At 40.7% G+C, this 17,775-nt stretch overlaps 1 protein-coding gene and 1 long non-coding RNA gene across 4 annotated transcripts in view; both read left to right on the plus strand.

Annotated features, from left to right (window-relative positions):
- The window catches only part of LOC135097890 (uncharacterized), a 10,796-nt gene extending 4,600 nt beyond the window's left edge, over positions 1 to 6,196 (plus strand). The window contains exons 3-4 of the long non-coding RNA XR_010266312.1: positions 4,170 to 4,253; positions 5,716 to 6,196. This is a non-coding gene — a long non-coding RNA (uncharacterized LOC135097890). The remainder of the gene's footprint in view (positions 1 to 4,169; positions 4,254 to 5,715) is intronic.
- A 2,535-nt stretch (positions 6,197 to 8,731) lies between these two features.
- LOC135097875 (uncharacterized) overlaps positions 8,732 to 17,775 on the plus strand; it is a 73,195-nt gene continuing 64,151 nt past the window's right edge. For 2 of the 3 annotated variants that reach the window (XR_010266281.1, XR_010266288.1), the window contains exon 1: positions 8,732 to 9,062. The gene's annotated coding sequence lies outside the window, so the exon portion shown is untranslated. Of the gene's footprint in view, positions 9,085 to 17,775 lie in introns of all 3 variants that reach the window. The other variant, XR_010266280.1, reaches the window with a different exon arrangement.

Genomic DNA, 17,775 nt, shown 5'->3' on the forward strand with positions numbered 1-17,775 from the left:
AGGGCCTTATCCGTCCATGTATGGAGTATGCATCACATGTCTGGGGGGGTTCCACTCATACTGCTCTTCTAGACAAGGTGGAATCAAAAGCTTTTCGTCTCATCAACTCCTCTCCTCTAACTGACTGTCTTCAGCCTCTCTCTAACCGCCGCAATGTTGCATATCTAGCTGTCTTCTACCGCTATTTTCATGCTAACTGCTCTTCTGATCTTGCTAATTGCATGCCTCCCCTCCTTCCGCGGCCTCGCTGCACAAGACTTTCTTCTTTCTCTCACCCCTATTCTGTCCACCTCTCTAACGCAAGAGTTAACCAGTATTCTCAATCATTCATCCCTTTCTCTGGTAAACTCTGGAACTCCTTGCCTGCTTCTGTATTTCCACCTTCCTATGACTTGAATTCCTTGAAGAGGGAGGTTTCAAGACACTTATCCACCAATTTTTGACCACTGCTTTGACCCTTTTATGGGACTGGCATTTCAGTGGGCATTTTTTTATTAGATTTTTGTTGCCCTTGGCAAGTGTCCTTCCTACATAAAAAAAAAAAAAAAAAGACAGACACATGCAAACTCACCCGTCAGTCTCCACACACACACACACACACACACACACACACACACACAATGATAGTCCTCGAGCTGGCGTGGCCGAACAAGTCGTCAACCTCTTGTAGTATCACGTGACCCTGGAGCTTTCACCTGCACCCCCACCCCTCCACCGCCTCGCCCCCACACCAGGTACCTCATCTGGCGAGGGGGGAGGGAGGGGCGTGGGTGCTGGTTCTCCCTTTGATCTGGTGAGGGGTGTGTTGGAAGTGGAGGGGGAGGGAGGGTAGGAAGCTATTGGGGGTAGCAGGAGTAAGAGGAGGAAGAAAAGGAGGAGGAGAAGGAGGGAGATAAGGAGAGGGCGGCTGCACAACACCTCCACTACTTTTCAAAGGCTCTACTTGAAGTTACAAGCGGCTGTTTGAAGGTGTTTTTACAGTTGTAGTGACAGATTAACTGGATTTGTACATTGTTACGAGGAGAAACACTGTCAAGAATCCTGGTGGTCATCTCTGTGGCTCTGGCAAACAGTCGTGGTGAGAGAGCAAAGCGTTTTAGAATACTGGTCTGGTCTGATCTCTCATTTAAATATACCAGTGACTTGACTCACGACTACACCACATTGTTTATCAGTTATGCAGCAACAGTATGACACAAAGTGACGCGTCAAAATGCATCGATAAATTTAAAGTTAGCAAGTCACCCGGGCCTGACACAATCTCTCCCCGCATCTTAACACAAGCGAAATCCGAATTAGTTAAACCACTAACCATATTGTTCAATAAATCCCTGCAGTTCGGTATAGTGCCTGATGAGTGGAATCTCGCTAACTAACTCCGATTGAAAAAAAAAAAAAACAGTAAATCTCTACCATGTAATTACCAACCAATTAACTCATACCGCTCTTCAAGACAGGGTGGTATCAAAAGCTTTTCGTCTCATCAACTCCTCTCCTCTAACTGACTGTCTTCAGCCTCTCTCTCACCGCCGCAATGTTGCATCTCTAGCTGTCTTCTACCACTATTTTCATGCTAACTACTCTTCTGATCGTACTAACTGCGTGCCTCCCTTCCTCCCGCTGCCTCGCTGCACAAGACTTTCTTCATTTTCTCACCCCTATTCTGTCCACCTCTCTAATGTATTCTCAATCATTCATCCCTTTCTCTGGTAAACTCTGGAACTCCCTGCCTGCTTTTGTATTTCCACCTTCGTATGACTTGAATTCCTTCAAGAGGGAGGTTTAAAGACACATTTCCTTCAATTTTTGGCTATCGCTTTGGACCCTTTTATGGGACTGGCATCTCAGTGGGCTTTTTTTATTGGATTTTTGTTGCCCTTGGCCAGTGTCAATTCTACATAAAAAAAAAAAAAAAAATTAACCTCAGTTGTATTGAAAATGCTTGAAACACTAATAAGAGATAAACTCGTTAATCACTAAGAATAAAACAACTTCCTTAAAAATACTCAACACGGCTTCCGCAACAAACACTCTTGTTTGACGAACCTCTCAGACTTCTTGTATAATATTATGAAGCAGTATGACGAGAATAAAACGGTAAATATAATATATCTTGATTTTTTAAAAGGCCTTCGACAAAGTCCCCCACAAACGTTTACTGATTAAACTAAAATCACAGGGTATCCAAGGCGACGTGTTGCGATGGGCTGAAAATGACTAAACAACCGTAAACAAAGAGTAGTAATAAATGGAAAAGCATCCAAATGGACTAACGTAACCAGCGGGGTGCCACAGGGATCAGTCTTACGTACCTGTTCTCTTCCTTGTTTATATCAACGACATAGATGAGGGTGTTACTAGCATAATATCAAAGTTTGCTGATGACACCGAAATTGCAAATTCCGTAGACTCTAACGAACAAGTAATAGAAATGCAGAAAAATCTAGATAATTAACAGAGTGGGGGCAAACAAACCTGGCAGATGAGTGCAAAGGGCTTCACGTAGTGTATAGACACGAGAAAGCAAAGTATATTTTAAATGGTACCCAACTTAAAAGCGTTGACAACGAAACTGATTTAGGAGTGACAATATCGAGTAGCTTAAAACTTAGCCAACAATGTTCACAAGTCGTAAAGAAAGTGAATAAAGTAATTGGCTTAATCGGCAGATCTTTCGAATATAAATTCAAATTTGAATCTAAGGATACAGTCCTCACTTTGTATAACTCTTTAGTCCGTCCCCTTTTGGAATATTGCGTTCAAGCATGGCGCCCCTGCTACCAGAAAGACATTGATCAATTAGAAAGAGTTCAGCGTAGAGTAACAAAAATGATACCAAGCCTAACAAACAAACCATACGAAGAGCGTCTTAAAGAATTCAATCTTTTCCCATTAACACAAAGAGACTAAGAGGCGACTTAATACAGGTGTTTGAAATCATCAAAGGCATTGATAACATGGACTGCAATAACTATTTCACGATACTCTTTTCAAATTATACGCGAGGAAACGGTTGCAAAATTGTTGGGAAATCCTTCAACTCTCACGAATCAAATTTTTTTTTTTTTTTTCCAGCAAGTAGTAAATCCCTGGAATGGGCTTCCTCGACACGCGATAGACTGCAACACCGTTGAAATTTTTAAAAGCCATCTTGATAAATCGCCTGCAATCTGCGGCTAACACCGTTTGTTTGGTAGTCATTAACTTCCTTGCCTTTAGGAAATGGGAGGACTTCATTTCATCTATTTTCTTTCTTTATTGTAAAATTTTTTTCGTTTTTTTTTTTTTTTTTCTTCTCTAACCCCGTAAGGTATTTCTTTCCGACCTGTTTTCCTGTACGGCTCATGCCGGAGGGAGCGGAGGGAGGGGAAAAAAACCTTCCGCTTTCCTGTCCTTTTCTTCTACTATCAGGCAGGAGGGATGTGTGACAGTGTTTGGGAGGCAGGAGGGATGTGTGACAGTGTTTGGGAGGCAGGAGGGATGTGTGACAGTGTTTGGAATGTGCAGGCTGGGTGTTGAAAGCTATGGGTTAGAGAGTTTGACCTCCACTGAAGTGTAAGGGTGTTGGAACTTGTTAGGGAAAGGATGAGAAGAGAATAAGAGAATAAGAGCAGGCAAGGATGGAGTGATGGAGTCTGTGACGGAAGGGATAAAAGGTGAATGAGAGAATTTGAATATGTAAGGATGGAAACAAATGAAGGATGGAGTGATGGAGTGTGTGAAGGAGAGGATAGGAAGGGAATAAGAAGACTTAAACATGCAAGGATGGAAATAAATGAAGGATGGAGTATGTGAAGGAGACAAGATGAGAGAAAGAAAATTAGAACATTCAAGGTGGAAACAGATAGAGGATGGAGTGATGGAGTGTGTGAGGAAGAGGAAGAGGACAAGGGAAGAATCAGAGGGTTGGAGCATGGATGGAGGAAATACAAGGACAGGAATAAACAGGTGGATAAATAAATAGGGAAAGTAAAGGAGGCTTGGAAAATATTTAACTGTTGAGGAAATGTAGAAGAGCTGGAAAGTACTTGATAGAATAATGACATTACAAAAAGTAATTAGTGACGTGACAGATCTGGTGATATAAAAGAAGTTGAAAATTAATGAAAATATTAATTATGGTATTGTTGATGATGTGTTGATTGTAATGCAGCACAATCTGCCACCAGGAAAGCCTTCAGGTTGTTGAGAAATGAGCCAAGAATCTTCAGGGAGACCGCATCAGTATGGTCAACGCTAACACCTATAGATATGTGAGTAGTAGTAGTAGTAGTAATAGTAGTAGTAGTAGTAGTAGTAGTAGTAATAGTACTAGTAGTAGTAGTAGTAGTAGTAGTAGTAGTAGTAGTAGTAGTAGTAGTAGTAGTAGTAGTAGTAGTAGTTGTTGTTGTTGTTGTTGTTGTTGTTGTTGTTGTTGTTGCTGTTTTCATCGTTGTTGTTTACTGACAAAAACACAAGTAATACAAAAAGTTACAATCTCATTTTTTGTCCAACTTGAATATAAATAAAAATAAAGTCATGTAGATGTGTAATAAGCATAACACACACACACACACACACACACACACACACACACACACACACACACACACACACACACACACACACACACACACACACACACACACACACACACACACACACACATGGAGCATTCACAGCTTTAAAGATGAATATGAAAAATTAACTTTAAAAGATGGAACATGTTGTGTGGCTATCTGGGCCAGTACATGCCACGCATTTCTCTCAAAGCTAATTATAATTCATAATCAATTTTTTTGGTGTATTTATTTCAGGAAAAAAAAAAAAAATGACTCGACAGCCAACATTTATTTTTCATTAAATATTCTTAATTTTCACTCAATTCATATATATATATTTTTTTTTTACCTCCTTACTGATTTACAAAACTATAGGACCAAACACTGTTTTTAAGTTCATAGAAAGTACTCAACATACTGAAAGTATTAATATAGATTTAGTTTGTCCAACATTCTGAACTGAATTATTTAGAAAAAATTTTGTTAGTTTTGTTCCAAGAACATTTAACACCTTATCTCTGGATAAGAAAAAAAAATGAAAGAAGGAAAACTATATAGATATTAAAAAGAAATAAAAGAACATTTATTATCTTTATAAAATATATAATATCAATTGTAACTCAATCTTTTTCTTCATTTATTGCTGTAGATAATGTCACTAATTACTATTACTAATGTGTTATATCTAAATACAAGTATAATTCTGTAAGTCATTATGCTATTAGTATTTTGTTGAAATTATTATTGTTTCCCACAAATGTTCCAGTTATATTACTCATGTATATATATATATATATATATATGTATGTATGTATGTATGTATGTATGTATGTATGTATGTGTGCATATGTACGTGTATGTATATGTATGTGTATATGTATGTATGTATGTATGCTTAAGTGTATATGTAAGTATATGTATGTGTGTATGTGTGTGTATATGTAAACTTGTGTGTGTGTGTGTGTGTGTGTGTGTGTGTGTGTGTGTGTGTGTGTGTGTGTGTGTGTGTGTGTGTGTATTACCGCCAGCAGGCGGCAAAAGTTGATTCAGACCTACACGATGATACGAATCATTTATTGAGTCCGATTGAATCCGGTTGGATCCGCTTGAATTCGGTCAAAACGTGTTTGGGTCTTGGGTAATCGTTAAGTAACGCGCACGCCCTTTCTGACAGGTGCTCTAGGTAGGTCTATCTACTTCTGTCTCTGCACCGACACACGTCCTCCCTGCACGAGTGTCCTCAGCAAAGTGTCCCTGTCGTCCTCAGCTAGTGCCTGGCTTCCTGCCCTGTCCATCGTCATCCATTAGTGACGGCGTTAAGGGCGGCCTCATCTCAGCCTCATGTCACAGCAAGCATCCTTCATCTCCTTACATCAACATTATCTCAACACCGACCGGACAAGACATTCGCTGACTTAGGCCTCGTCTTGGTCCTCGCCCTCACCGCCAGCTCCTTTCCTTCCTCATTGACAAACTCGCTTGCACAACAACAACTTCTTTCACCCGCCTGATGGTAACAATGTGTATGTATGTGTATGCATGTAATTAACGTTAATTTATATCTTTTTCTGTGTGATTATGTATATCTTTGCAAACGATCATTCACATCAAAGCGTGATTGCTCTCTGTGTGACAATGGCTCAACTCAAGCAAGTCTGCACGAGCTACGGCTCAACACTCTTTGCTACAAAATGCAAATGTTACAGTAATTCTTGTATTAATATTATAAAGTAATAAACTTTACTTACACACACACACACACACACACACACACACACACACACACACACACACACACACACACATGAAAAAAAAAAAAAAAAAAAAATATATATATATATATATATATATATATATATATATATATATATATATATATATATATATATATATATATATATATATATATATATATATATATATATATATATATATATATATAAAGAAATTATTTGGAATCGTTCAGTTAAAGCCTTAAGGAGTAAAAAAAATCGAGGGATTATTTTCTGGAAACGAAGAAAAAAAATAATGTCAGAAAGGAAGATTAAAATATATTGAAAAGAAATAGACTAAAATATGTTATTCCTAAGAAAAAGGATGTACTTAATTATTTTTCTATTTATTTTCATTGGTGTAATAGAAAAAATTCCTTAATATTTCTCACCTATTCGAATTATTCTTTATCAAAAGTGTGTAACGTAAAATTTTTGTCTTGTTCGCACCGGTGTAATAAACATAAATCCTGAATATTAATTACCTAGACCATGTAATGAGTGAAGAAATACGCCATGCCGTCAGTAAAAGCACAGGCCACCGTGACGACCTCGCACCAGTCAAGATAAGAAGACTGGGAAGTGGGAAGGCCATGACGCAACACCCTGCTGCCCTTCCACTGCGGTATGCAACAATTCACAACACTGAAAACAGTGTATGTTCTTCTCATAAGCATCTACAGGAAAGGGAAGGCATTAAAAAAATTTTTAAAAAATTTTGCAATTTAGAAGAAAATATGTCTCGGAGTGGTTAGTGATTAAAAGATGTGTCAAAAGGGTGAAAAGGGTTACAGACACTCAGAAGACGCAGTCCAGGGAGGTGAAAGGCGAGAAAGTCTGACCACTTCTCCTCCTCCTCCTTAAAAGAACATGAGAACATAAGAAAATAGGGAAAGTTGTAAGAAGCCATCAGGTCTGCACGTGGCGGTCCCTGTACAAAACACACCTACCTATTTCCACCTATCGTCCCCATCCAGTCTAACCCTTCAAACTACCGCCTTATTGCTGACAGGCCAGTTCCAGAGTCACCCTTTTTTCCTCTTGCTAGCTAACCAACAAAAGTGCTTTAGCCGTCATCAGGTTCCACAATCAACTTTGCCCACTGCTTTTCGTTTGGGAGAGTACCGAAAACTGGAACTGGTAAGGCAAAAGGATCAATTCCACAGTCTTTTCGTAAGCTATCAACCAAAAACGCTTCCTAAGTTGGTAAGCTTCCGAACAAATAAGAGGAGTGTTTCGTTTGAATAGCTTACGAAGAGACTGTGAAACTGACCCGGTGTATTCGTTCATGGTCTCGTCTGTCTTCGTCATATATAGAGAGAGTCACGGCATGTCCATTTAAGTGAATCCCGACCCCGTGTCTTGATGGTGATAGTGCATTGATGAAGTAAGTTGACATACGCAGGGCACAGTAAGCGCGGAGCCAGTGATACACAGACAATTAGGAAAGCAGAATGTCAACGAAAGGATGGTAAAACAAGACAGTGCTGACAGAACCATTAGAGCTGGAGAGAAGAGAGAACTGTTGCTTGGGTGACCTGGAATAGACAGAAATGATGATGCGTATAGGATGATTGGAAGACATTTGTACTGCAGTATTATCAGAAATAGATTGTGATGGTGGTGGTGGTGGTGGTGATGAGGAGGAGAAGGTGAAGGTTGTGGTGATTGTGATGAGAAAGATGGAGATTATGATGATGGTGATGATGGTGAGGAGGAGATGAGAGAGAGAGGAGGAGGAGAAAGAGGAGGAAGAGGAGGAAAGGAACAAATTTCTAATGATGAGGCGGAAGAGGAAGAGAATATGATGATGATGAAGAGGAGGAAAAGGAGAACGAGGAGGAAGAAAAGGAAGAAGAGGAAAAGAAAGATGAGGAGAATTATGATGATGATTATGATGACAGTGACTGAAACACACCGCCACAAATTGCGATGGTGGTGGTGGCACTGAGTGTATACCCACCCAAACAATAAATAAATAGATAAATAATAGATAAAAAAAATAAATAAAAGATAAAGAAAAAATTCGAATAGAAATCATGCAGTTCTCTCTCTCTCTCTCTCTCTCTCTCTCTCTCTCTCTCTCTCTCTCTCCCCGTCACACACACACACACACACACACACACACGTCTTGGATTAATGTTCCGTGGCGAATCTGGCAACGTAACGCTTCAATGTATGACTCGAGTCAGCGCGGGTTAGTCTCAAGTGACAATAAAGACCATTGAGATCTGGAGATCTGATAATTATTACACCTCATCCTTAATTCACGTATTCTCCTACACACTAAAGAGTGCGATAGATATTTCCCGCACTGTGAGACCGTGGACATTTGGCTCAGCTGCGTGAAAAATACTCGAAACAACGAACCTTCGAACTGAGACACTGGATCTGTAACTCTCAGCCGCCTTAGTCCTGCTCGCCTCGCCACTGCCGCGTGGTTACAAGACAGCGGGCGGCCGCGTACTAGTTTCCTCAGTACTTGTGCGTCCGTAGCAATACCGTGTGCTGTAAACTGAACGAAGAGACTCATTCAGTTTTTGGTCGCCTCTCCATTATCTCGTGGTGACGTAAAGGTGACGGCCCGTGTGTTAGTTTCCCCGGTAATTGTGCATCCGTAACATTACTGTGTGCAGTGGTCGTGAGAACTGCGGGGCGGCGGTGTAGACTGTGCCGTGGAGAGTCGCGGGGTGTTGGAATCGCCTCCCAGTCTCCTTAAAGGCGTCATATTCCCTCCCTGCTCTGATCGGTGTGTCTTCCTGTCGATGTTGGTAATGTACTAGTCACTATTTTGTGTGCATGTGTTTTGTTTATTTATTATTTGTGCATAGAGGAACTGAAAGGTTAACAGCCTGGCGTGTTTTTGGTCAACCCATATTTTACGTATTTGTTCAGTCATTACTTGCTTGTTACTTGCGCATAAAGGAAGTAAGGAAGGTAATAAGCTGCAGTGTTTCTGATCACCCTGTGTTCTGCGTATCTGTTTAGTCGACGTTTATTATTTGTGCATTGAGAAACTAGTAGGAAACAGGATGCAGCGTCTCCAATCACCACTTGTCAACCTTCTCTTGGCCTCAACATTTCAATTGGTCTCCTTGTTCATGTTCATTTTAATAGTGTCACTGTTTCGTGCAAGTGTTTAGTTGTTGTTGTTGTTGTTGTTGTTGTTGTATCTGCGCATAGAGGAACTACTAGATCTCAAATTACCCATAATCTTTTCCTTTCTTTCTCTGCCCATCACAATCTTAGCTTACTTCTTAGCAATTGTGGTTTTCCATGCTGGTATTATCGTTAGTTCAGTGATGCTACGGATGTTTTTGAAGCCACAGTCTTGATGGTTTACTCAGATGAAGTTTATTTTATTCATCACTAGTCGTTTGAATTTTTTTGTCCTTATAGCCACTGGTCATGATTTTTTTTTTATAGCCAAATGGTCGTAAGTTTTTAATCAGATAGCTTCTTGGAGTTTGGATTATTTTCTTGTGTTCTGGTGTGTGTGTGTGTGTGTGTGTGTGTGTGTGTGTGTGTGTGTTATTACGTAGGTAACCAAGAAAATGACAAATAGTGCTAGATTCCTTATAGGCTCTTAAGAGCTTACTTAAAACAAGTGAAGCTACAAAAATTTATCAGACTTAACGTGGCAGTCAATATACAAACGTATAAACTAAATCTACATAATATTATTTCCACCTATCCCCACTCATGAATATTCCCAATACTGTAAAGTTCCCTATTGACTGTGCACTGCCAACTGCTGAGTGTCTACCATTGAGTGGTGGGGGAAGCAAGGCGAGGGAGGGGCAGAGCTTGGGTAGCGTGGCTCAGGCAATGCAGTGAGCCCCGCAGATCCCACTTGAGCGAGGCAAAGGACGCCTCTCTTGCCTCGCTTGCTGATGGAAGATCCGCTCTCATTCCTGTCCTGACCTGAGGGATTAGAAAACATAAATGCCCTGCGGGTAAACTCAGTTCACCGCTGTCCCGGAACACACACACACACTGAAAGAGAGAGAGAGAGAGAGAGAGAGAGAGAGAGAGAGAGAGAGAGAGAGAGAGAGAGAGAGAGAGAGAGAGAGAGAGATTTTCTGAATAGAAGAGAGATTTGAAGAATTTGATAAGGTAGACAGAGATGCCGAGAGACAGGGAGAGAAATGGACAAACTTACAAAGAATACTCAGATGTAATTATGCATAAAAAAAAAATGTCCGTTCACTAAATATCGACCCTAACCTAATTATTACTCACTCACTCATTCGATCGCTTAATATGGAGAGAGGAACAGCCTAACCTAACCACACATTCGATCGCCTAGCGCACACACACACACACACACACACACACACACACACAGAGAGAGAGAGAGAGAGAGAGAGAGAGAGAGAGAGAGAGAGAGAGAGAGAGAGAGCGCCAAGCCAAGCGAAGGCAAGCGGAGCCACTTCATTCATTCAGGTTGGAAGAAAACGAGCTCTCGAGTAAATAAATCTACTGACTCAGCTGAAGGGGACACTGAAGCAATCGTGAGATTGACGGTTGACTGAAGATAATTGGCAATGCAAGGCAAGGCAAGGCGAGGTAATATTAGCTTACTTCAAGATAGGTTAAGTTAGGATATTTATCAGGGTTAGATGTCAAGAAACTGAAGAGGGAGAGAGAGAGAGTGAATGTTTAGTCTATGAAGATTTAAAGATGTGGAGTGTATTAGATGAGAAATGGAGTGGAGGATGCGACGGAAATATTAAAGGGTATAGAATTGAGAGAGAGAGAGAGAGAGAGAGAGAGAGAGAGAGAGAGAGAGAGAGAGAGAGAGAGAGAGAGAGAGAGAGTAGCTTAGGGCACAGCGGGAGGATGCGACGGAAATATTAAAGGGTATAGAATTGAGAGAGAGAGAGAGAGAGAGAGAGAGAGAGAGAGAGAGAGAGAGAGAGAGAGAGAGAGAGAGAGAGAGAGAGAGTAGCTTAGGGCACAGCGGGAGGGAGGAAAATTGCTCCATCTCTCTCTCTCTCTCTCTCTCTCTCTCTCTCTCTCTCTCTCTCTCTCTCTCTCTCTCTCTCTCTCTCTCTCTCTCTCAAGCAGGAGGAGGAGGGGAGCCAGACTGACAGGTCTGCACATGATTTTAACAAGCTTAGGAAACCCTCTTCTGCTTGATTACCTCAGCGCGCTAACGATGCGGGAGTGTGGCCGTGTTTGGAATGATGAGTGTGTGCGTGTGTTCGTGTCTGCGTGCGTTCGTACGTGCTTAGTTACCAATCATATTCGTCAGTTTTTTCGTCTATGTGCAGGTATGTTTTTTTTTTGTGCATGCGTGCGTGCATGTGTGTGTGTGTGTGTGTGTGTGTGTGTGTGTGTGTGTGTGTGTGTGTGTGTGTGTGTGTGTCTATACAGTAATCATATACGTCTGTTTTTTTTATTTACTTATTTATTTATTTACTTTTTTTTTTTTTTTTGGTGTGTTAATCATACGTGTGTAATTTTTGTAACTAGCTAGTACGAGTATGTGCCTCTCTCTCTCTCTCTCTCTCTCTCTCTCTCTCTCTCTCTCTCTCTCTCTCTCTCTCTCTCTCTCTCTCTCCAGCCCGCAAATATGAGAGATATGGAATTTGATTTGATTTTCCATGTAAATAAAAAAAATAACAGCATTTGTACACCCGGTATAGATCAGACACGAGAGAGAGAAAGAGAGAGAGAGAGAGAGAGAGAGAGAGAGAGAGAGAGAGAGAGAGAGAGAGAGAGAGAGAGATCAGTCAATTCCCGAAGGAGAGAACGTAGGAGGGATAATACAGCGTCAGGTGAGGAGGAGGAGAGAAGCCAGACTGACGGGTATGGATGAGGTGACGAGCTGCGGAAGGAGCCAGATGGGAGGAGGTGCAGGGTTCATTAGTAGTGGGATATGGAGGAGAGGAGGACAGAATAGAAGGATAGGCAGGTGGAGTGGGAGAAGGGAGGACAATGGGATGGGAGGAGGATAGGGAAGATATTAGAGAAGAGTAGAATAGGATAAGATAGGGAGAAGAGGAGCATAGGGGAGGAGAGGAAGAGGATAGGGAGAAGGATAGAAGGATAGGGAAGATAATGGGATGACAGGAGACAGGACAAGATGAAAAGGAGAAGGATAGAAAAATAGGGAGGAGAATGGGAAAAAATAGGGAAGAGGAGAGAAGGATAGGGAGGAGGATGGGGGAAGAAGAAGAGTATAGGACGAGGATAGAAGGATAGCGAGGAAGAGAGAAGAGGAGATGCAGGAAGATAGGAGGATAGAGAGGAAGATGGAAGATAAGAAGCAGCGATAGTTTTGTGTATGGTGATAAAAAAAAAAAAAATGGGAAAACTGCGGGCGCGGCCTGACAAAAGAGATGGTGCGGTGGTGAAGGGAGGCGAATGTGGGTGCTGTGATGAGTTAAAGCTTGAAGTTGTGCTTTAGTGTAATCTGGAGAGAGAGAGTAGAATCTGAAAGCAGTGATGAGAAGGATAGATAGTTTTTGGTATGAAGCTGAATGAATTATATTTAACTATAATTTGGTACACGTTTCCATAATTACTAATGACTCTGAAACATCTTTACTTGTTTTGGAGCCACGTCAATCTTTAAACTGGGTAGAAATTGCCAAATCTGTTCTTTTTTATCCTCCCTCTTTTCTTATAGATGCTCATAAAGACTCCATGCATTACATCTGGCAGTGTTAATTGTTTTGTATTGCAATGGAAGAAGAAAGTGTAACAGTGAATGCGTTAAAGAGATAGCGAAGAGGAAAATTAGTCTGGACGTGGAAAATTTTGCTATAGTGTGGATTGAAGGGAGTGTGGAGTGTACCGGAGATGTGGAGTGCATGTGGGGAGTGGAGTGGAGTGTGGAGCATCACAGAGATAGTAAAGAATATGATGAAAGGTTATTACAGATGTGTAGATGTAATAAAGTGTAAGTTTTTGCGTCACTGTGGATTACAGTGAATGTTTAGTCTATGAAGATTTAAAGATGTGGAGTGTATTAGATGAGAAATGGAGTGGAGGATGCGACGGAAATATTAAAGGGTATAGAATTGAGAGAGAGAGAGAGAGAGAGAGAGAGAGAGAGAGAGAGAGAGAGAGAGAGAGAGAGAGAGAGAGAGAGAGACGAAAGAAGCTGTTTAAAGTCTGAAAAGAACACTTGTAGGAGGAGGAAGGGTCGAAGGGAAGACAGAATTATTAGCGAGACAGCAAACAGTGGCAGCAGGAGAGGAGAATGTGATGGAGAGAAACACTGCCACTCGCACGTTCACTCCGCCAACCCATAACTTGTGAATCAACAGAAGGAAGTTTTGATGTACACTATGCATGGCAGCGTGGTCTTGACGAAGAGGGAATGAGGTGCACTTTATTTTTTAGGTTAACGGCAGTTGTATAAGTAAAGTCACCCCTTTCTCTCATTAGAGTTTCTTCCTTTTCTGTTCTGCTGCTCTCGTCTCTTCCCTCATTTCAAGCCTGCCCGGTCAAGATACACCTCCTAATGAGAGGAGAGGACAGAACTCCTCTCCCCTTCTCTTCTCTTCTCTTCTCTTCTATTCTCTTTTTTTTCTCTTTACTTTTTTCTCTTCACTTTTTTCTTCTCTACACTTTTCTTCTCTTTCCTCTCCTCTCCTCTCCTCTCCTCTCCTCTCTCTCTCTCTCTCTCTCTCTCTCTCTCTCTCTCTCTCTCTCTCTCTCTCTCTCTCTCTCTCTCTCTCTCTCTCGCTCGCTCGCTCGCTCGATCGCTCGCGCGCTCGCGCCCTCTCTTTTCTGTCAGTATTTAATAATTTTTTTCCCCTTTTTTTCTTATATATTTTCCTTCTTTACTTAGGTTCTTTTCCCTACTTCTCTTCCTCTCTTTCCAACTTTTTTTTTTACTTTTTAATATTTTACTTTACATCACAATCTCAGGTCGCAATGTGTCAGTCCCTGCACGCAATATCTCTTGCCTTACCAATATACCACATTCTCATACACAATCAGAATCCATTACGTGTGTCAAAGCAACACTCCAAAGGTATATAGTTAGATAACTTACTCTTTCAACAACTTTTCATAGGTACAGTCAGTCATTGTTGATGTTGAGAACACTAGTGAGGACACTGTGACAAACAGGAGGCAGGAGGTGAAGGGAACAAGGCATGAGAAGAAAGACTTTTATTTATGCTCTTCTTCTGTAGTCCTCTGAGGAAGCCATTAAGAAATTACTAGTCAGGAACAAAGCTGTCATTTCCTGACCTGTGTTGCCTTTACCACTCACATCTTCATTCAGAACAGTGTTAAGAATTGGTTCCATGGACACAGGAAGGAGAGAAGAGGTAGTTAGTATTGTCCTTCTTACGAAATTACTAGTCAGGAATAAAGTGGTCATTTCCTGACCTTTATTCCCTTTACCCCCTACGTCTCCATTCAGAACACTTAAGAATTGCTTCCAAGGGCAAAGGAAAGAGAGAATAGGAATATTGTCCAGAACTTTATTTGTACAATTGCATTAAACCTTTTCATCGCTACAGTCACCTTTCGCTAGCATTCCAAACACTGCTGTTCATGGAGGAAGTTTTCTGATAATAGTATTCTGTCCCAGAGATCTACAATTTGACACCACTTCTTGGGCTAATTTTACGTAAATATATGACTAGTTATTTGTAAAGGATATTCGAATAATGGAAAGGAAGAAGAGAGAGAGAGAGAGAGAGAGAGAGAGAGAGAGAGAGAGAGAGAGAGAGAGAGAGAGAGAGAGAGAGAGAGAGAGAGAGAGAGAGAGAGAGAGAGAGTGCCTCACACACACACACACACACACACACACACACACACACACACACACACACACACACACACACACACACACACACACAGTAAAAATAATTTATTCATTGTACAGTAGAAAAAAAAAATGAAACATACATCAGTTTTACCACACTACTACTACTACAACTACTACTACTACTACTACTACTACTACTACTACTACTACTAGAACAACCACTACCACCACCACTACCCACCACAACCAGCAATACAAAACTCTTTTCACAACACTACATCAAAAACCCAATGCACTCAGCACACAATCGGTATAATCAAGTCTCCCAGGGTACAGCTTAGCCAATATTTACCCCTTGAATTCAATCCCTTATGGTCGGATGCTTCGCCCATCTCAACGCGCCTCGCCCTTCATAAAACTGGGAATGGTGACAAAAAGACCGATAATTAGAGAGGGTAGGGATTACCGTCATGAATTTTACTGGGCTGTAAAAATAGGGAGGGGCGGGTATCTTAATTCTTGGCAAGATGGTTGATTTGATGGTGTAAAGATTGGATTGGGAGGGATAGAGCAGACCGTGGCCTGTTTGTTTACGAGTAGTCGGGTGAAGGAGAGTGGCTAATTATTGAGTGTGGTTAAGTAGAGTGAATAGAGGAGACTAGCTGGATGGAGGAGACTATAGCTAGTAAATTAGTTGGGATAGGAAAGATATTATCCATTGAAGTGGAAGAGAGGAGAAATACTAGGTAACTGAATTCGAAAAAAAAAGAAAGTTGCTTGTAAGAAAGGTGAGATAAAGGAGACTTTACCTAGTTATATGAAACAGAGGAGAAAGTAGTTAGGAAAGGAGACTTTACCTAATTACATGAAACAGAGGAGAAAGTAGTTAGGATAGAAGAGACAGTGAGTGGGTAGTTAGATGGGATACAAGAGGATGGTCAGTTAATTAGATGGGATAAAGGAGAACATGGTAATTTAATATTTGGACAGTTACTTGTGAATTAAGTGGAACGAAAGAAACAATGGCTAGATAATTAATTAGGATAGAGGAGAACATATTTGGGTAGTTATGTGGAATAGGTTAGACCGTGGCGTGTTATTGGTAGAAGTGTTACTTGAGGAAGAAAGAAAAGAGTATAAAGAGAAGTTAAAAGTATAAAGAGATAGTGTGGGAGGAAGAAAAGAATAAGTAGGAGAAAGAGGAGGAAAAAAATAAAAAAAAAATAAAAAAGTAAAGAAACTTCTAACAATTAGCAGAAATATTATATGAGAAGAGATAAAAACATATGAAGAGAAGCTCAGAGAATGGCAGAGTAGGGTATGATGGAAAAAAAAATAATAATAAGGAAGAGAAAGAAGAGAAAAAAATAAAATAAAATAAAAAAGTAACTAAATGAAACCTGTGGCAAGGCACACTGGATGCAGCTGGACAAATTCACGGAACTGCAACAGAATCCACAGCAACATTACAATCATTATTTACCTTCTCTTTATGCCCACGTGGGAATGTATTGAAGCTGAGACGATGCAAAGGAAAAAGGAAAGTAGTATTCCATATGTAGATTGATTCCACAAGTTGTGGTGCGCGAGTGTTCGTTCATTCCTGGCTGACCATGAGGCGACCAGCGCTGAGAGAGGAGTCTTTATTGAACCTCCTAGGCGAGAAGCGACCGAGGTACAAAAGAGAGGGCGGTGAAGGACACGTGTTTGTGTACGTTTCCAGCAACACCGTGGAGGTTCAATTATAATGTGATGCCATAAGAGGTTTTACTGTGTGTAGGATGTTGGATTTTACGATGTTTGTTTGTTTTTATTTTATCATCTGTGTGAAGGTAGTGACACGTGTGCTTGTATGTTGACAGTAATGATGCTTCTGTTTCATTATAAACTGGATCACACACCAGGAGTTAAAGTTCATAAGATAGAGGATTTTACTATTTTATTTATTTATTTATTTATTTTATTTTTTTTTATCGTCTGTGTGAAGCAGTGTGACAGTAACACGTGTTGTATGTTAGCAGTGATAAGGCATGTGTTTCATTATAAGCTGGATAACACAAGAGGATTTAAAGTTTATAAGATGTAAAATTTTTGCGTTTTCATTGCCAAGGAATCAAAAAATCATCTGAGTGTATCCAAGGACACGTTGTCTGATACGCTTTCACGAATAACACATCCGTTTCCTTACAGTCTGGAGAACATAAATGTTAGTGTTCATAAGAAGTGTTTTTTTATAATCAAGTAGTTCAAGATTTTTATTTATTTATTTATTTTATTTTATTTTATTTTATTTTTTATTTATTTATTTTTTTTTTTTTGTAAGATGGGCACTGGTGAAGAGCAACAAAGGCAGAAACAAAGGCCCATTCATGTGCCAGTCCCTTAAGAAAATTATTGAAAATATAATCCAGAATTGTATGATGTGTCTTGAAACATATCTCCTCAAAGACATTCATTCATGGGGAGTGTGGCGTGACAGAAGCAGGCAGGCAGCTCCAGAGTGGTTATGTCTCCTCAAAGACATTCATTCATGGGGAGTGTGGCGTGACAGAAGCAGGCAGGGAGCTCCAGAGTGGTTATGTCTCCTCAAAGACATTCATTCATGGGGAGTGTGGCGTGACAGAAGCAGGCAGGCAGCTCCAGAGTGGTTATGTCTCCTCAAAGACATTCATTCATGGGGAGTGTGGCGTGACAGAAGCAGGCAGGCAGCTCCAGAGTGGTT

The sequence above is a fragment of the Scylla paramamosain genome, unplaced genomic scaffold (assembly GCF_035594125.1).
Source record: "Scylla paramamosain isolate STU-SP2022 unplaced genomic scaffold, ASM3559412v1 Contig35, whole genome shotgun sequence".
NCBI classification, from domain to species: domain Eukaryota; kingdom Metazoa; phylum Arthropoda; class Malacostraca; order Decapoda; family Portunidae; genus Scylla; species Scylla paramamosain.